The following is a 22,016-nucleotide window of genomic DNA, read 5'->3' on the forward strand; positions in this document are numbered from 1 at the left end:
TCCATCCACAACTGATGTTGGGGAGCAGCCTGTGGGGTCACACAAACCTCCACTTGCGGTCACACCTCTCCCACTTCCCACCTGAGTCATCTTAGGACATTTATCTAATCTCACTGAACCTCAGGCCCCTGGTCTTTAAAAGTAGAATATTATTACATACTTTAAGAGGTGGTTCAGAGAATTCAGAAATAATGTCTCTACAAAATAGTCAATATTACATTTTTTAAAAAATATTAGTTTCCTGTGTTTCCCTTCATATATCTGAACATATACTCCTTTCTGAATAACATATTTATTGTAAAAAAATTTTAAGAATAAATTTTCCAGCCCTGGCTGACGTTGCTCAGTGGATTGAGCGCGGGCTGGGAACCAAAGTGTCCCAGGTTCGATTCCCAGCCAGGGTACATTCCTGGGTTGCAGGCCATAACCCCAGCAACCACACATTGATGTTTCTCTCTCCCTCTCTCTCTCCCTCTCTCTCCTCTCTCTCTCTCTCCCTCTCTCTCTCTCTCTCTCTCCTCCCTTTCTCCTCCCTAAAAATAAATAAATAAAAATCTTTAAAAAAAAGAATAAAATTTTCCATCATCTCTCCACCTTAAATGAATGGCTAACATATTTTGTATGTTTCAATCTAGTCTCTTTAGTATGTATATGTGTATATAGATATAGTCATATATTTTCAAATAATATTTTATAAAATATTATAAAACATGCCCAGTATGTTTTATAATAGTACTTTTAAGACTTACAGAAATGAAAATTATGGAGTAACTTCATCTATCCATCCTCTTTTTTCATTGATTTCTTCCTCAAGTTTCCTGCTAAAAGGCCCCCACTTTACTTTGATATTAGATTAAGTATATTATCTTCAAGCTCTTTGGCTTTCTTGTTTTACATTAAATCCTGTGATCCATCTGAAGTTTATTTTAGTATATAATGAAAAGACATTTTTTTCCCAAAGAGTTAGCCAGGTTTTCCAGAATCGTTTCTGAAAGAATCCTTCCTTTCTTTTTACTAACTTAAATGCCACTTTATCACAACCCTGAATATAGTGTCTAATGTTTTAGCCCATGTGCCAACTTCGGGGGCCTAATAACGCCAGCCTGGAGAATTCTCAGACCACGTCCGGGCCCCGGGACTGGACGCGGGTCATTTGGTAGTGCGTGTCTGCCACGGCAAGAAAGTGGGAGAAGACGGTGGCCACAGCAAATGTGCCATCCCGATGGTTCGTTCACTGGTTCCTACATTTTCCAGTTCCGTTCCACTGCAGCTTTATGATATATTTTAATATCTTGGAGCCCAGGTGCCCTTTTATTTCCCTTCTTAATCAAATTATTTATGGCGATTCTTTAATGGTTATTGTTCCAGATGAATATTATATTCTCTTTTGTAAGTGTCCCAAAGAGTTTTGTTAGAATTATAGTGGCAGTAAATTTATTAAAAATGTGAAGATAAATGACATTTTTACAACAAGTCTTTCCAGCCAGAATTGTAAGTTGCACCACTTCTATGGTCATGTGCTATTTCAATTCACTACACATGTGTGTATTAATATATTAATACACGACACATTCATATGTAGATTTTTTAAATTACAAGTCCAGTACTTTCTTGTTAAGTGTGTTCCTGTATTTGTTGCTATTGTGAGTGGAGATATGTGTTCATGACATTTTATGCATGATTCTTTTATAAGTACTACTTTTTTTTAATCCTCACCAGAGGACATTTTAGGTTTTTTTTTTTTTTTTCATTGCTTTTAGAAGGACAGGAAGGGAGAGAGAGGAACATTGATGCAAGAGAGAGAAGCATCGACTGGTCGCCTTCCATACCTGCCCGTACAGCGAGTGGACGGCACGTGTCAGGACCTCCAGGACCACCAGGACCGCCAGGACTGCCAGGACTGGGGATCTACACACACTGACCCCCGGGGATCAGAACCACAACCTTTCGGTTATGCAACAGCACTCCAACCACCTGAGCCACGCTAAACCTGCCACTTCTACATGTATTTTACATTCTTCTGACTTACCATTCCTTCATGTTGTTCATACTCATTTTTCTGTTGACACATTTTGATTTTTTCAGGTAGCCATCACATCGAATCTGAAGTCACTAGAATTCTCTCCTAAATCGTGTTCACTCGCTCCCTTCCTCATTGTCTTCTCCCGCTCCCCCACTCTGCCCTGCTCCCTTCATGGGCCCTCCCAGGCCTGTGCACGGCCTGACCGCCAGTGTCTGGGACAGGGCTGGCCACACAGAGGTTCAGTACATATTTGGTGAACGACTCTGTGGCTTGAAATGAAATAATCTTCCAAAGATAACAGCAATGTCCTCTTGTACTTTTAAGAGGCATATCTAAAAATGTTGGTTTCTGATTTAGAACCTTAAGAATACCATGGTGGGGGTGAATATTTTTCTTGTTCTTTACTGAGAATTTCAATGTTAGTTTGTTAGTTCTCTATCATATGTGGTTAATGCTTAAATATTAGGTTAAGGATAATGTGTCACTGTTAAGAAATCTTCTTTCTATATTAACTAATTGATATCTGGTGTTTTTTTGGTTTAATTTTTTAAAAATACATAATGCACACGGACTCCATTTTGGAGATTCCTGAAAGATTACTATGTAGGTTTTACTCCTTTAGTCTATCAAAGTGATTTATTGTTTCAGTAAAAATACAATTTTGGAGGGTGGGGGGATTCCAGACATCCTTGAGATACTGATATTGACAATACCCAGAAAAACATCATTCACAGAGGAGCTTGCATTTAACCTCCAAAATCCACAGTCTGTATAAAAGTTGTGTAAAAACAAGTTTGAATTTAAATTGCCTTTTAATGAAAAGGCATTACATTTTTTCATGAACTACCAAGAACCCCTATACCTGAGGCAAAAACATGAGACAAGCAACCCAACAACACAGAAAACATTGCCATATTTTCTAATAGGAACATACTGCCAAATCCGGGAGTAAGACTCACGTGATCAAAATGGATCTGTCATACCACGGACCCTTCAATGTATCTGTGTAGTGTATTAAATTTACCTCTAATCAATACTTTATTTTGAAAATCAGTCCCTTCATATTCTTCCCTTAGCATTATGTGTCTAAATTTTAACACTGGGTGGATAGTTTTGTTTCCATTAAGCACTTAGTTAACAAAGCACAGATCTGGAACGTGCCCATCATGTCACACATTTTGAGTTGTGATCTCGTCATTGCCATTTTTTCTTAACACTCACTAATTGTGGTTTTGGATTCTTTAAGATCCAAAAATTTAGAAAAGTATTTTTTGTTTTATGTCTCTAGTATTTTATTTAAAGCTTCATTATTAATTTCTACTTTATTATTCCTTTGTGTTGAGATCATGTAAACTGTGCTCTTTCTAGTTTGAAATATTTATTCATTCACATTAATTATGTCCTCCAAGCTTTTCCCAAACCAGTTGTCAAAGACCCAGAATAATTGTGTTTGCAACACAATTAATCTCTTTTCAAAGTTTTGCTCCATAAATATGACGAGAGAGCTTTCTAGACCTCCAGAGCGCTGAAGTGAAGGTATTTAGTGGAGACCTCAGCACATTAAGTGCTCTTTCCCCACAGATGAACATGCAGCTTTGCAAATAATGAACTTGCCTAAAGACCAAAAAAGTGTTCGTAAGTCTGTAGATCACGAGGGTCAGTTGCTTGAGAATGGTGCTGGGAGCCATTCTCTGTGTAACAGATTCCAACATAGCAAGGATTCAGCCTGCCTCCCTGTCTCATCTGTGAGGACCATAGAAATCTATCTGGCATCAGCATGCAGGGCAAGCGAAAGCCTCACAGTAATGCTTGCATCCTTCCTCTCTGTTCAACCTACTTTCTTCTGTTTAGTCAGGACCTCTGGCAAGTGTTATGACAAACTTATGACAATGTTTTATTCTCTCTGTGCTAATCTTAATTGCCAAACTGCCCATGCAATTTATTTGCTGCTTTTTAATTTGTGTTTTATTATTTTTATTTCTTCCATTACCATTATTCCCCTTATTATACCCTCTTTATGAAGAGTCACAATTGTGTTTTCACTGTGGATGTTTCTTCGTCTGTTATATAAAATAGTCCATTTTGCTCATTAATGCTTTTAAAATTATATTCCATGAGTTGTTCTATCAATTCCCCTATTTGCACTTGGCTGTCTATTTTAACTCATTATTTGATTTTAAACTTATTATTGGAAATGGTATTTTTAAGCCTAATCTGAAAGAACCTCTTTGTTTTTTTAAGTGGGAATTTGATGCATTTGTATTAATTGGTATAATTAAATATCATATTTACTTAAGGATCAAAGCCTTTGTTTCGGGAACTCAATTGGTTTGAGAACAAGACTAAAATGAGTTCTTCACTCATCCATCCAGGTGGGGAAAAGCATGCAGGAAAATCATCCCCACTTTCTGGTGACTTTCTTGGGTAAGAGTGGCAAGATGCAAAGCCAAGGTATTATAAGGCAGTCAGACAGTGAATTAGGAATTCTGGAGGACTGTATGGAATAAAAACCCCATAGATCTGTTCAAATGCCACTGGTAGGAGTCAAGAAATGGAGACAACATACTTAGTTACCAGATATGTGCTGTGAGCGCCAGAGAATGACCACAATGAAAAAAGGTAACAATCTTCTTAGTCAAATAGAAAAATCCATATTGAAAAGAAAAATTCAGAAACCTCATGACAGATTCTGAAACTAAGACAGAAAAGGGCTGCCTACTTATGGTTAATCTTAACATTTAAAAAGTGATTGTAAAGTTAGATTTTTGTGTGCATGTGTGTTCAACAAAACATAATTGGCAATGTACCCAATTCCTTACCTAACTCAGGTCAGTTTCTGATACAGAACAGAAGGTCATTTATAGATAAAAATGTGCAATATTTTCAAGAATCCAGTGAAAAACTAATGCTGACTTTCCTAAGAAGATGCTCACAAAATAAACAGATTTATTGTTGCAAGACAAAACACTTGTTTCTACCATATATATGAATTTGGGGCCTGTTTGCTACACTGGCAAACTTAATTGTTTGTTCCACTGAGAGAAATAATAGAAAATAAACAGCAACCACTAATGTAAGATAATATAGTTAGAATTTCAATCTATACTTACCTAAGAATCAATAAAAACTGTTCTACAACATACTAAAAACAATGCAGCTCTTATATTCATTTTCTTAAGTGCACTTTCTATAGTTCAGAAAACCAAATTTTTGAGTGGTGACTTTCAAAATCATTACTAAGGAGAGAAATCATTTCTGAGGTACGAAGTTATACATTTCAAAAACTGCACCTCAAATAAAAACATAGATCCCCATGTGTAGTACAAGTAATGATTTATAGATACAAATCGTTCAAAAAACAAGTTTTACTTTTATTTCAGTATTTGAATAAAACTGATGTGCCCATAGATCAAATAACCAATTACAGCTGTAGATAAAATTGAATTACGAGAGGCTTCCCATGTTTAGTTCTAGTAAAACAGCACAGATGTCATTTAATAAAAAACAAGCCCCCTCCGCTATCTGCTTCATCACCGCTTCGGTTGCTCAGGCACACTGAAGTGAAGGCATTTGTTTTGTTTGGTGGAAGCTCTGCCTTTATAATATGCATATGTTTATGTCCAAAATACAGACGATGTGTAAACATATTTATATGCATATAAATATACATGCATAAATAAATATATATCTATGCTACAAATGGGTATATATAAAATTTGCTACATTCTGGTCAACATCCACAGGCAAAATATTAGATTACTGAAATTTAATTATCTGTGGTTAGGTTTCTTTTCCTCCTAATTATTCCTAATGTGAATTTAATCCACTCCTAGTTATTTTTATTGGGCATTATTATGAAAACATTGTACTATAATATGGTCAACAACGAAGTAAAATAAAATAAATAATATTTCCAAATACATACAAATGTATAGTTTTGTAAATATATGTACAAATATAAAAATATATAATATAGTAAAATAGATATATGTATATATATATATACATAAAGGTGCATACATATACACACCACACACTACAGGGTGGGGAAAAGTAGGTTTACAACTGTGAGTATGCAAACAGTTTATTCTTATATTATTACCTATTAATTATTGCAGTAATTTCTATATAAACAACTGTAAACCTACGTTTGCCACCATATATATATGTACATACACACACACACACACACACACACATATACATATATTCAAAAATTTAGTTGTGGTATTTGTTTACACTTGAAGGAATATTTGTATTTACTTCAATATTTTTAAAATGTTTTCCTAAATCTGAACTACAACAGTCATATCGCTCATCCCTGGGTTTGCTAGACAAAGAGTGGCACCTAATTTAGCTATTATCTCCTGTTATTTCAGATCTCTAATTTATCCATTTTCTTCCTACCTACTGAAGAATCTGACACCTTCATTAGATTTTCTGGAATGAAAGTTAAGTATTTCTCAATGTGTAAATTGAAACATCTACATGTTCTCTGGTCTATTTAAAGGACCAGGTTTCTACTTTAAATCCAGAGAAATAATAAAATAAAAATCCTTATCTTTGTATGAATAGCTGCAGATTTTGAAATGCTTAAATGTAAGGACATCTTAACAATGGATCATTATTACATTATTTATCCTTGGAAGATGAAACACAAAGATTGATCAGAACAGCTACTCGATATATATACCCTTCGCCTACCCGACGTACTGAAGGAATGAAATGCACCTAACTCGCAGGCTGACATTTAAATTTCAAGCCATACTGAACACCATTGCCACATTCCTTCTGAGAAGAGAACCAGACTTAACACTGAAGTCTTTATCTTAACCATGCTTGAGCTTCATCTAAAACAAGGATCACGCTTATATGCAGACATTGAATGTTTTTCCAATCTTAAAGGAAGAATAAAAAAGAAATTGTCCTAAGTAAATAAGGAATTAATACACTTTAATTAGTAAGTATTACCAACTAGTACAACACCTGTAGCATTTGGAGGTAAAACTAATGCTCGTTTTAAAGGAAACCTCCAGAAAACCAAGATACCAATTTTTTAAAAGAGAAAATACATTATTTAAGAATTAAAGTGACTGCCCAGTAGAAGTTCTACATTAGAAATGAACAAAGTGTTGGCCCATGGAAGTTCCAGGCTATTATCTGGGTCTTAGTCTCAGCAAAGGTAAGGGAATATGACATTAGCATTAGAGTTAGTAGCCAGAAGCTAGTGTGAATATGGCACCAGAGTTATTTCATGATTTCCAGGATCCCACAGCAATACAAATATACATTAATTCATTCAAGAATTTAACAGTAAAATGGAGAGATGTATCATTTTAGGGTGGCAGAGTATGCACTACGCCCAAGATGATGAATCAAAGCCTTTTGCATGCGAACCATGAGGGAAAAGTACGCCTCATTCTGTGAACCCAAATTATGGCATGGGAGCATGTTTAGTATCATTTTTATAATGTTTTTGTCTCAGAGAAGAATTATTACAATATATACACTTCAAATCATATTGAGAAGAGCGATGGTAATTCTACGTCTAGAGTAAATTTATTTCGAAAAGTTGTAACTGAGCAGAGTTACTTCTTCCTTCGGTCTTTGGGTCAATGTCATGCTCTCACCGTTGCCTTTCCTGATGACCTCTCATGTCTCAGACCACCTCCTCCTTAGACTCACTCCCAGTCCTTGTCCGCCCTTCACACACAGCAGCTCTGGCCCAGAGGAGTCACCAAGATCTCTTGGCCTCTTTCTAAAAAGCCACCCCGCTAACTAAACAATAATTCTCACTGTCAATAATCAAGCACCTTAATGATCTTGTCTATTCTGCACTAAAAAATCATCTGTTACATAGAAATTTGCATAATACATTACTTTCATATTATTTTAATAGACATTTTATTTCATGTTTGAAAAATGACATTAGCATTGGAGGACAGTTACTGTGCCCTGTCTTTATATAAAGGAGCAGATAAAAAGGTGTTCAATGACATCTAGGGTCATGTAGCTGATTAGGGACAGGCAGGATTCAGTCCTGGACTTCAAGTTCTCGCATCCGGGCTCCATGGCCTGGGCTAGTGTAAACATAGCTACACACCGGGGCTGGATGCTGATTCAAAGGACAACAGGTCGGATATCAGATATTAACATCCCTGCACCCCTCACTCAGGTGCCCAAATGCAGGATTCCATCTGCCCCACCTGTATGGTGGCCAGGCTAAGGGGATACGAAAGGGGCGTTTCATTATATAAATTATCTACTTTGTTCTTACAAGGTACGTGTTTTCATACACATTTATAGGAGAGAAAACTCACCCCTTATGAAGCCTGACTGTCCAACTTCAGTGTCCATACTCTCTTGGAACATTGCTGCCTCCTGTGACACTTGCTACAGGGGCAAGAAGTACACGGAGACAGATTTAGGGCATGATAGGTGTGTGTGTCTGTGGTAGAGGGAGAGTGAGGGGAATAGTTTAGTGAGTAAACATTCATCCAAATTAAAAGAAACACATCTCACAGAGAACAAGTCACATTTTAATTCCACTTTATGATTTTAATAATTTTTATTATTCTAAAATTTTTTATAGCACCAATAAATTATAATAAATTAATATCTGCCATTATTTATGGAAGTACTCAGGTTAAATATATCATTACAGAGTGTGTTTTGTATTTCTAAAATATCAAGTATCAACCGAAAAAAAAATCAAAGGGTCACAAGTATAAGTTTACTATTTCTTTTAAAAGTTAACATGTCTTTAATGCCAGAAATAATACATTATAATTTTTTTACCAAACAAATGAAATTTCAAGGCAAAGCTGGAAAATGTCAAGGATTAGTGAGGAAGGGGTTACCTCAGGAGTTCAGGTCACGTTCCCTTCAAAGCTCCTTCAGTTTCACCTGAATTTCAAGGGAAGTGGCAGGGCAAGTGCAGGACTTAAACACCTCGCCTCTTGGCATGGAATCTCTAACCTGCCGTGAAATCCCACTACAGAAGAAACATATCTTCGATCTTCAATGAAAGAAAGTTCATACAGATTTCTGAATTTCTTGGACACAAACTCAACGAACACTTGCTAATATCATGTGAAGGCCTCCAAATATACATATTTAGGTGTCATCAGGACCCCACCAGGTAAGCACTGTTATTATTCCACTTTAGAGAAGAAGAAAACTGAGGCAGAGACATACTGAAATAATCCTTTCTTCCTTTATCTTTGTTATAAAAAATGCACTGTAGGTCCTCATTAATTTTTTTTCTGAAACAAGATGTACTCTACATAAATAATAACTATGAATTAAATAAGCAAACACACCCCCTTTTCTTACTATACCACAAAAGTAGCAGGCTCATTTCATTAGAGCTCAGGTAGAAAGTACTACGACTGCAGATAAAAAACTCAAGTCTTTTGGCTCCAATTAATTTGTTTTGAACCAAAGTTAAACAAATGACTATGTAGATAGAAATTCCTAGTTTATTAAAATCTACTGCTTTGGATAGAGAAATAATTATGTAGTCATAACTGTGGTGCCTGTACAAATTGCCTTATCCTTCTCACAATCGTCATACCTAGCCACTGTCATAGCATTGCCAACACGGTCGCCTCAGCCATCCAGCACAACTGAGCCAGCCAAGCTGGTTAGCTGGTCAAGAAAGCTTCTTCTGCTGGCCCTGGTAGATTGTGGATTAGACTGGGTTTAGTCTGAGCCTATGTTGGTCTCATGTTTTAAATTTTTGCAGAAAATTATTGCTGCTGTGCCCCTTATCTTCCACAAATATGTTTTTCCACCATTCAAGAATGATCCTGGGAGTGTGAAAGGATGTCTCTACTAACAAAGTCAAAACCTATAAAAAACCAAAAATTGTATTTAATTCCTGAAGGGGTCTTCAGCTAGAAGGAATCCAACTTGATAAAAGGATCATTCTCACCTCCACAAGCTCTCTGCTGTAGGTTCAGCTATTTCTCCATCACGCCCTGTCCTTGTTCTCAGGACTCAAAAGCCTTCTGAAGATCAGCAGCTACTACTCTATATGGCTCACTGGTTTCCATGTAAACTCATTTTACTTGGACAGTCTGATATTCCACAGTTCCAACCATTGCGTTCAATCTTCTAGCTCAATTGTTCTCAAATCTGCCTGCATACTGGAATCACCAGGAGAACTTGCAGAAATACTAATGCTTGGGCCTCGCTGAAGACAAAATCAGAAATTTTAGGTGTGAGTAAATCCATTGGGCTAAGCTCATTCAGATTCCATGAATCCCTCATTTGTAGTGAGAAAGTAACTGACTCAGGATCATCAGTGTGGTTGAGGAGTATGAGTCAATTTCCATTCAAAAGGGTCACAAGGTTGGCATAAGATCTGCCCCTACCTACCGTGAACCTGATGATGGCTATAGAGAGCACCAATACCTCAGTGTCCACATTTAAAAAAGACACATGACCAATGTCAAAAGATCTCTGAATTGTTTTTGTTCACTGTAAGGAAAATTAGTCTGAGCCATGGAACCAGTATGTATTTTCATTCCTGTAGAATCACATGAGTGGAAATTGATCCAGAGTTCTTAAACCATCTGAGATACTCTAAGGAGAAAAAAAAGCCCTGTATTCCATAATTATTAAATGAAATGAAAAAGATGACAAAGTACAGTGGTGAGATACAGCAATTAATTACACACATTTTTTCTGCTTTTGTATCTGTATAGTGCTTTCAGTGTGATCGCTTCCTAATTTGTTTTTGGCTTTGTTCTACTACATAATAAATACAATACTAAAATAGCTTACTACCTCATAAAATCAATGAGCTACAGTGTACACACAAATGATACTTCATCTCAAGCACCTCATTTACTTAATCCCTTTAATCAGAATTTTAGGAGACACATTTCATTAAAATATTCATTTATCTTTCTTCTTAACATTAATTTTAACTATTAACAATAAAAGTGGTGGAGGCATTCCTCAGAATGAACAAAAAAATAAAATCTCCTGCACCTAAACATCTACACTAAAGTTGTTTTGAGGGGAAAAATGTATATCTACACATTGTTAAACTGAAATCCATACTTTGATTATTGCTGCAGAGGGACTGGCAAGGTTTATTTAGCAAATTTCATGCCAAGCTTCTGAAGTATGCACCCTACCCTTTTCCACACATAATTCAACATAAACACTTTTTCTCCTGACAGACATTTTGAAAGATCAAAGTGCAGAACAAAGGGAAAGAGTGACATGAAGCGCGAGTTCTGGACCATTGAGATGAATGGATGGATTAGCCAGAAAATTCACGATGACACCTTGGACCTGCAGAAGTGGTTCTGTTTATGTGATTACAGTTTCAATGCTTAGGAGACCCAAAGCTCTAAACAGCAATTTTCCTCCATGCCCCAACAGGAATCCCTGCAATATTTCAAAAAGCTCATCCATCAATGTCAATCAGTGCAATTCACCTGACATCTCATTATAGGTTTTAAGCAACTGGATGTCATCTAGAAGAGGACAAATAGTTCATTACACAAACCATTATGGACCAAATAGAACCCTTATGCAAAATGCATCAAACAAGATCCAGGATATTGCCAGCAAGGGCTAGATAAAAGTCAAATAAAATAAACGAACTATTGTGGAATACGCGTCTTGCAAAGCACAGTGATCCAATTGCCTCACACTTATGATTTACAGAGTTCCATTATAAGAAGCAGTGTTGAGCTTGCTAAACAAAAAAATATGGTTTTATGCATATATATATGTGAAATACAGCATTAGATTAGGAGTGAAGTTTTAACTACATGGACTCTCTGATGTAGGAGTAGGGGAAAAAAAGGAGAATGTTTGGGTTCACTAGCTGGAGTTCAATATTTTCAGCAATTTCCAGCCACCCTCTAAATTAATGTTTTCAGCAGTGTCGTATACCATCATGTTGATTTCAGAATATGGCAAAACATCAAAATCCTGGCCAGTGTTACTCCTTTCACTGCTAGCTTGAAAGGATATGCAATTAATTATATTGCAGATTTATGGGATTCTAACTAGAACCACACTGACCGGCTTGCTAGTGAGCACAGGAAGAAGGGAACCCACTTGGGGCTCGAAGAGCCTACAGGACTACATGCACAATGGTTTGCAGGAATAAATTACTTGCTTAATAGCTTGTGCTCCAGTCTATTAAAATTCATACGTTTTTCCTTTGTCATATCATCATCTTTATGGACAACTTATATTGTAGTCAAAAAAAAAGAAAGACTAACAATGCAAGTCTTAAAAGATTGTTTAAAAAAAACTCTTCTTGAATATCCTTTGAACCTACCCAAAAAAGTGATCGCATTGGCAGGTGTTGGGAAAGTTGACCTTATAATTCCTTTCTACTCTAGAATGATTTAAAGATTCCCTATAAACCCGTTTCCCTCCTCAGAGCAGCGGTCACACTGATGCAAACAATCGCATCTCGGGGTGAGGGGAGGGACAGACTCGGAGTGGCCCCCGTCCTCAGGTGTACCTCTGAGTCTCTGTTTGGTAGCTTTGCTCTGCAACATTCTAAAAAAATGTTTAGAATAACAATGTTAGCTATCTTGATTTAATCGGCCTAGTACAGAGCCTGCTTCAGTGCACAGCCCACAGTGTTCAGGGGAGATATGTTCGCCCCGTAATTAGAGATGCCACTGAGCCATTAAATCCATAACGACTAAAAATGAAGCTCCAGGTAAAGTATTCTCAAGGTTTTAATGTAAGCACACCAACCTACAGGTATTTAACAACAACAACAACAACAAAGGAACAAGAAAAGGAAAAGAAAAAAGAAGAAAAGAGACCTATAATCTAACCCTTTTAGAACAACACAATAAGCATTATCATTACAATAGTCTAAATATTGCTACAAAAAATAATGACACAAGTTGTTACTTAGCTTTTCTTGAATTGGAGTTCACAAAAAGGACATTTCTAAACGTAAAAAACGGTTTAAACATCACAATATACTATTGTTTCATGAGACAAATGGACTCAAAGTTTTTCATTCCAGACAACTGAGGACTTTGTCTGATTTCTAATGCAAAAAAATAGAGGAACACATAACATGATCTAGTCAATTTTTTATAGTCTGATATATAGAAAATGTGGGAGTATTTTTTCATTTTAAATACGTAAAGGATACTGCAGTAGAACAAAGGTAAAACATGAAGAAGACCTTAAATGTCCCATATCTAGGTGGTATGAAAGCACTTAGACAGCTGGTAGGTTTTCATGGGCTGAAAAATGGGTGTACTGGACTTTTAAACTCGTAACAGATGGGGAAAAAACAATAATTTATAATCTCTGTGTCTAGATATTTATAAAGATTTTTGTCAGCAGTGTATCCAAGCACAAGAGGCTGTGCCCACACAGTGAGTACGGTGAACAATTCTAAACCCTGTTCCTGACCAGAGGCACCTCAAAGAGGCAAGTCCCTCTTTGAGTTGGCCAGTGGTCATATGAGGCCTTCCATATTCAGTTTTCCCTCCCCTAATATATGTCTGAAACCTGGATTTGTTCTTTCTTCTTCACCATAAATCAACTGAGCCATCACGAAGTTCAGACGGTGGAAGGAGTAAATCCTTACAACCGACACACAGGGGAGAGAAGAGGAAAGGCATGAAATTGAACTGATGGTCTTTTTTTTTCTCTTAAAATTAATTTAAATGTTTTCCCCAGAAAATAAAGCACATTTTAACAAAACAATACAGTTTGCTTTACAAACACATAGTTTATGTGAGAAACAAGGTCTCATCAATGGAACTGAATGGAGCCCAGAAACAGAACAGAGGGTTTTTATACACATACAACAAACTGGATACAATGCAGTGGTAGCGCTGCAGACCACGCATTGGCCCGGGACACGTGGTGAAGCACACGGAAAACAAAAAGGACACTGGATCCCTACCTTGCACTGTGCACACCCACAAAAATCCCAAGTGGGTTTAAAGGCAAAATATGATAGGTAACTTTCACTTTAGAATAAATAGAGGAAGATAGCTTTATGACCATTTGCATAAGAAATGTCAAACAAGACATAAAGGAGTATAACTGGTAAAGAAAAAATAATAAAATTGAATCCATTACAATTAAAATCTTCTGTTTACCAAGGAACACTATAAATAAAATGAAGAGACAACTTTCAGCCTGGGAAGAGGGGAAGAGATATTGGCAACATAGAACTGACAGGGGATTAGTGTCAGGTTGTTCCCACAAGCTCTGTAAGTCAGTAAGACCTTGTAGAAACAACCCAAAAGGTAAAAAGACAAAGGGGCCTTCCCCATTAGAAAATATACAAAAGAAAACACTATGTTAAATAAACACATCCAAAGATGTTCAACCTCACACTAATCAGGGAAGTGCAAATACGATCACATGAATACCCTCCAGATGACATTTGAGAATTCTGAAAACGCAAGTGTTGGAGAAGACGCACCGCAACCGCAACTCTCAGACACTGACGATGAGTGCATAACCCGATGCTGACCATTTAAAAAACAATTTGGAATTGTAAAATTTTATGCACCCATAGTATGACTCAGCAATTCTACTTCCAGATACACCTGAAGAAAAGCTACACAGGTACCAGCCAACATGCATAAGCTGAATGTTTAGCAGAGTATTGACTATCACAGCAAAAACTTAAAACAACATAGATGCCTATTAGGAGGAAACTAGATAAGCAAATGTGACTTAGTCAAGTAATGAAATATTAAAGTACAGTGAAAATGAATACATTCCAGTTATACGTAATAATCTTGGAATGAATTTTAAAACAAAATATTCAGAACAAGCAACTTGTGGAAGACTGCATATATTATCGTATAATGTTTACAAAGCTCCAAATCAAACAAAAAACCTAAACAAATTATTGTTTTAGAGTATATATGGATCTTAGTTCATTTTTATAAAAATAAACAAACAGGAATGAGAAATATAAACTTGGTGGGTAGCAATTATCATGGAGCTGAACTGGTGTAAAACACAGAGTCCCACATATCCTGGAAACGTTGTTAAGTGGGGTGGTGGGTTCACAAGCATTCATTTCATTTAAATTGCATGTTGTATATTCTTCTGTATGTATAAACCCTTACACTAAAAAAGTGACAAATACAATTGACATTTCTAATGTTAGATTTTATACGTATTAAAAAAAGAAAGAATGGGCCCTGGCTGGTGTGGTTGGTGTGGTTCAGTGGATTGAGCGCCAGCCTGTGAACCAAAGGGTCACTGGTTTGATTCCCAGTCGGGGTACACGACTGGGTTGCAGGCCAGGTCCCCAGTAGTGGGTGTGTGAGAGGCAACCACACACTGATGTTCCTCTCCCTCTCTCCCTCCTCTCCGCTCTCTAAATATCAATCAATCAATCAATCAATCTTAAAAAAAAAAAGAATGAAAAACTGTTCGGCATGCCTGTTCTTTTCGGTTTGCGGGTGGTCTTTACTAAGTTTTATGTCATTCAAATTTCAAAGTGAGGTATTTCATGTATTAAAACTGGTACTCTTTTCTTGAAATGTAGGAAGAACTGGTGAACATGGGCCCACATTGTTGCATGGTACAAAAATCAGTGAGGCTAAGTACCAGCAGCTTCCTCTCATCCCAGTTCCCCCACCCACTTGGTTGATTCACTCGCTGCCACTCTGATCCCTCTATGTTATCTGAGTTTGCAATGCCTTAGAATGAACTGGAATTAACAACGGCTCTCTCAGAATGGCGAAACTAAATATGGTGTTAATTCTTCTCTTTGCTTACCTGTGCTTCTTATCCTTCTTAGTGAGCACTACTAATGAAAAGGAAACACACACATTATTCTGATGGATATTCCAAGAGAAAAATAATCTCATACAGAAGAGAAGACAATGAGAAACAAGTTATCTAGAAAGGTGGTGAATGCTACATGTTAAGAATTATGTTTTAATTAAACTAGCCTAATTTATAACACTTCCATAAATATGTTTCATCAAAAACATTTTATACAGTTGTTTTCTCATTAGATTAAATGGAGTAAAAATATATAGAAGATAAACGTATTGAATTAAAAGCATCACTTTTACATAAAAATAGAAGATTTGATTCATTGGAATTTCAAAATGAGAATGAAATATGAACTAGGTGGATAGCTATGAGCATTTCTTTTAGAAACCAAGCTATAACTTTGCAATTGCAAAGATGGAAAGCTGCCTTGTAGCAAAGGCCTAACCTCCCTGCCAAAAAATATTATCATCTGTCAGCGTCATATGTTCTTAAATTTTCTTGAAGAATAAAAAGGAAAAGGTGGTTATGAAATTTATGCATCCCACCCTTTGGCTCTCAGCCCTGTTCCTTTGGAGCGGAGTCATTCATGTGAAAGTTCATCAGCCAAGGAGGTTCTTGGCCAAGTGAGAGTAAAAGGCCAGAGCCAATGGAAGAATAAGCATAAGCCTTCATTGGCATTGCGGCAAGTTATTCTGGGGCAGAAACCTTTGGCTGGAGCAAATCCTAGGTCCAAAATCTAAGCTAGTAGCCATTAGCTAGAAACCTTTACCCGCCCCCAATCCGAGGCTATGTCAGCCATTATTTTCTTCTCACCATTTACAGGCTGCTGCCCCCTCATAACTGACCGTAGGTTCTGTAATGGAACCTCTACTCCCAAGAGTCCCTTAGTAAAGGAGTTACCATTTTCTTAAGAAGCTTTGCTCACAACTACTCTGCAGAGCAACGTCACCCGTGACCGGTTCTCCTTCAGCTTATCTCCACACAACACATAGAGAGCAATGGAAGTGACGGAGATAAATAACTAAATCACACTAGCGGGAATGAGCCTGGGAAGACCAGTCTGCAATTTCATTATTTTGTCCTCATTCATGATTCTTGGTTGCTTTGGGAGCTCACAGAAAATTAAAATAAATGGAGGATCAGTTGACAAAAAAAAAAAAAGGAAAAAAAAAACAAAAACTATGCACTCCCAGAAGGGGAAAAAGAAGTAATATGAGATAATGCATCAGGCATTATGTTACAATGATTTAACTTCTCTTGAATTCTACTTGGAAATTACTATTATTGTTCCTATGTTAAAGATGAAGAAACTGAGCTTTTCATTTTAGGGAAAGGTTAACTATTATGTATCTAATGACACAGATAATAAGGAGTAGATCTGGTGTTTAAATTCCATAGCATGTATTTTTTCCCGTGAGACCACACTTCCTAGAATATGAAATTGTGCAAATTCAGGCTTTATTTGCCCATGCATGAAATATGGATTGTGTAGTCAGGCATTTCAAAAATAAACTCTTTAATGTTTTATTCCTCTGATGGTATTGCCTATTCCTACACTAAGTAGTATCAAAGAAAGATCAAATAATATTGCAAAATGATTTACCCTAAATTCATGTTACTGTTATTCTTTTCTACTCACTAATTTTCATACGATGCCAGGAGATCCTCGATGCCAGCATAGCAAACGGGTGGAGCACATAGCACTACTTCCCCCGGATCACCAACGCCAGGGACTCGTCAGGCTTAGCTGTGCTATTCATGCTATGCTGGCCTACGAGTCCACAACACAATACTCTCTGCAGCCACTACCAACCAATCAGAGTGAGCGCTGCATCAAAAATTTGTGTACCAGTCTCATCCCATCTCACTCACCGCAGTGGCGCCAACCCTACCAAACCAATCACCAGTCATATCCCCGCCCGACTTACTCCCCGTAAATAGCCTTGCAGCCTAGTAAACATCTGGGTTTTATATATTTACCTTCCTGCTTCGGGACCCCAAACTCCTCCATCTTCGTGCCCCTCAAAGAGGAAACGGGCTTGTCTCAAATTTTTAGCCATCGGTGTTCTTCCTCTCCTTCCCACCTCTTGCTCATCAAGCCTCCCTTTACTCACTTCTTTCTAACCTTCCAGCCTCTGTGTGATGTGCTACCTCCACGTGTGAACACACGCTCAACCTTGTCTTCCTCATAAAAATAAGCGATTTTGCCCTCAGCAGCATTTTAAAAGTATCATGCAACTTTTTCCTAATCCTGCTTAATTTTTAAGCTCCTTGAAAGAATTAACAGTAATTCTTTCTCCATTTTATTTTCCCCTTACTCCTTCCTTCTTCTCTACTAAAGGCCTAGCAGTCATATTCACTGGTTTATTTGGTCTTTTTTTTAAAAAAAAAAAAAACATTTTCTGTAAAGGGACATTTTTTGTGTTTTTTTATTTAAAAATTTTAAAAGATTTTATTTATTTATTTTTAGAGAGGGAAGGGAGGGAGAAAGAGAGAGAGAGAGAGAGACATCAATGTGCGGTTGCTGGGGGCCATGGCCTGCAACCCAGGCATGTGCCCTGACTGGGAATTGAACCTGCGATGCTTTGGTTCGCAGCCTGTGCTCAATCCACTGAGCTACGCCAGCCAGGGTGTTTGGTCTTTTTTATATAGCCTTTTAAAGATTTAAATTTGTTTTAATTTTTCAATTATAGTCCCCAATCATTATTATTTTTTATTAGTTTCAAGAGTACAGCAGAGTGGTTAGACAATCTTACACTTTACAAAGTGCCCCCCAATATTTTCAGTACCCGCTTGGTATGGCACAGCTCTTACAATATCATTGACTGTATTCCCCATGCTGTACTTTACATCCCCCTGACTATTTTATAAATGCCAATTTGTATGTCTCAATCCCTTCACCTTTTTCGCCCAGTCCCTGTGCAATACCCCTTCCTGACAACCAGCAGGCTTTTCTCAGTATCTGTGAGTGTTTCTTTAGTCGTAATCCCACTTATTTACTCTGCTGCTCCTTCACTGAATTCCTTGGGGGTCTTGTCGAAATGCAGATTTAGGTTCCTTAGGCCTTGGCAGGATCTGAGATGCTGAACCTCTAGCAAACTTCCAGCCACAGCCTGTGTTCTCAGTCCATGGACCACACTTTGAGTGACAGGCTACATACAACTCTCTCATTTTTAATCATTCTTCTCTTACTCCCAAGATATATACTTCATGCTAGTTCTCTACATTTTCTGATTGTCCTTTTTCTGCCTCCTTAAGATTTTGTTTCTTCTTTGGGCCTAAACATTTTTTAAATTTTTCTAATATTAATGAAAACATTATCTTGAGTATTTTTTCTGTGCCAACCGCTATGCTGCAAACCATAATTAATTATCTTCATTCTCAGAGAAGTTTTTCATTTTACAGATGGCAAATTGAGTACCATCACCAACAGTGCATAGCCAGCCTGGAGCAGGGATTCGGCTCCAAGGAGCTTAATTCCAAAGCTTGGGACCTTCACCTTGGCAATCCTGCCTCACGTCAGTGTTGTTCAAGAAGCCATGAGCAAGCCAGTGAAGCCAACCTTGCATCTTGAAAGGAAGCGTGCAAAAGGTGTGATAAGTAAGGGGGAATTGCTGCCAAGGGAGGGATTATGAACTATTGCAGGAAATCTCCCAGACAGAACACGAAAGGGTGAATGGATTGCCATCGCAAAGCTGATGCAGACCATCCACTCTGAACTAATTTCTGAACTTGAAGAATCTTTGAGAAAAGTTAAACTCAAAAAAATATTCATGGGGGTAGGGAGGGGAAAAGAACCCATGGACATGGACAACGGTGTGGTCACTGCAGGGGGCAGAAGGGTATAAGGGGTTTAAATGGTAAAGGAAAAAATACAATAACAATTTTTAAAAACTCACTTCAGGGTGTTTTACTGGGGGGCAAAATCAAACTCGGGGGCAGTTCATGTGAGTCACTGAACCAACTGACACAATGTCCTTTATGTACAAATGCAAAAGCAAAGCTCTGAGAATGGAGAGCAACCACATCGAAAAAAGAGGAGACACCTGGCTATGTGGCTTTTTGTCTGTATTTATGCCTTCCTCAATTCTCAGGCTAGCAGGCCTTCTCTAATTAATCCTCATAACACTGCACTTCTGAGGGGCAAATTAGAAGCAGAAAACATCTCCATTTTGCAAATAGGAAGCAGATGCAGTGACTTGGTGGTTCTCAGTGAATCAGTAACAGAACTTCACGATCCAGCCTGAATTAGATCCCACTGATTTATCTGCACAGCATAGTACCAAGAATAAACCTTAAAAAACAGAAAGGGCCCTTTTTTTGTTAACAAATTGAACAACCAGGAATCTCCAAAAATTCTCCTCCTTTTTTTTGCTCATTGAAGCCGATTTCTGCTAAACATGCAAAAATGTTCCAGCTCTTTCTTTAGGATTAATATATTTATTTTAATACACAAATCACTAGACAGAAGTCTTGCCCATTAATCCTTGCAATTAGCTTTAGAAGTATCTGAGATCAGACACCAGGAAGTTAACAAAAGATATATACCTCATTTGACATTAAGAAAAAGCAGAGAAGGAAATTGTATGAAAATCCACTGTGGCTAAAATGAAAGTCATGGATTAAAGGCTTTATACAAAACCACCGTATTAAATCCTACCCTTCCTTAAAAGAGATAAATAGAATCAGTATAATTAATGGTTGTAATTACTCTTATAATGTGCTTTTCTTAACATAAACATTCTTTAATCAATCCAAAATGTAAAAATGCTTATTAGTGAGTGTACTATTTTAATAAGCTTTATTGATATAGGCCTAAAACTAGTACCTTTAGAAAACTGAATCAGTCTATGACAAATGTTTCCCCTACAAATTCAACATTATTGGTAATTGTCAGGTATAGACTTTTACTTGAAGAAAGATATAAACTAAACAAAGAGTGTATATTTTTGACCTTTAAAAACATAAGCCAGAACTCTCATTATTCTGGATTGCTCTACCTTCAAAATCGGAGACTCATGAAAAATTCTTGTTAAGAAATACATGCAGCATGAGAGCTGGCACATGACATTTAAAATCATCACCACGAGAAGTTGGTATACAATGTGAAGAAGGGTGGTGAACATAAAAATTTCATTACTCCTAGTTCATTTCTTGCTAATTTTCTGAAGAAAATGACTAGATTTAAATGGAATACTTGTAGTCATGATCATTCTAAGCCATTTACTTCTAGATAGAGATATGAATGGTATGTAGGTTGCTGTGCCATGCCTTTGTGAATCATAAATGTCTAAGTTCCTCAGTGTTTGGAATCTCTGTCATGATTTTGATGAGTAGGCCATAGTGTTTCCAGTCACTAAGATTCATATTTTTACTAAAAACCCAGGTTTTTCTGCAAACACAATATAAACACATAACACATTCCTCTTACACAGACATACAGGGAAAACAGGGCTACCACACATATGCATCATATATTTCTATTCCGTGCCAACAGAATTCTTTAATTTTTGCAATTCTGCAATAAAACTGAAAAGGAGGCCTGGAAGACTGTGGATACTGCAAGTCCACATGGCCGAGTTTGAAGGTTTAGATCATTTGCAGCCTAACAGCTCATTCTGTTCTCCCAGAAACAATTCATAATCAGTGAGGAGTGCTCTGACTCCTAAGAGAACTGCGAGACTCGCTGGTGCTCCACTTGCTCTCCCCAAAGCAACTCCCCAAAAGCAGCAAAGGTGCTAAGTTAGCTCAAGACAGCGGCCCACGCTGAGTCAGCACTTGTCCCTGGAAACAAGAAATTCCAGAAGGGCGGGGCACTGGCAAGGACAAAAGGTTAGAGAAAAGGAGGACTTGGAGGAAAAGAACGTGTCAGGCACTGACAGTGGTCTCCTGAGTGTATCAGTCATGTGGCTTTCTGGCAAAATGTTTCTCTCTCTCTCTCTCTCTCTCTCTGCAGTAAAGGAAATAGTACATTAAAGTGTTCCTTGGACGATGGACAATTTAGGGAATTACACATTTGCAACAGTATTGCTCTATGAGTTAAAGTTAAGGTCTTTTCCTTAAACAGAAGTAGTATTAACTATATATTCAACAAAAATATAACCCTCAGTGAAATGTTATGCCTACTGAGTCAGTTAAAGTATTTCCAAAATACGAGAAATGAAAGTTTCATTTCATTTCCCTGGTGTAATATAACATTTTGCAATTATTTACCAAATACACAGAA

The 22,016-nt window shown here is 37.3% G+C and overlaps 1 protein-coding gene across 4 annotated transcripts in view; it reads right to left on the reverse strand.

Moving 5' to 3' along the window:
- The window catches only part of HDAC9 (histone deacetylase 9), an 825,092-nt gene that overhangs the window by 551,324 nt on the left and 251,752 nt on the right, over positions 1–22,016 (reverse strand). The gene's annotated exons all lie outside the window — the stretch shown is intronic.

This window comes from Phyllostomus discolor, chromosome 10 (genome assembly GCF_004126475.2).
Source record: "Phyllostomus discolor isolate MPI-MPIP mPhyDis1 chromosome 10, mPhyDis1.pri.v3, whole genome shotgun sequence".
Classification (NCBI taxonomy): Eukaryota; Metazoa; Chordata; class Mammalia; order Chiroptera; family Phyllostomidae; genus Phyllostomus; species Phyllostomus discolor.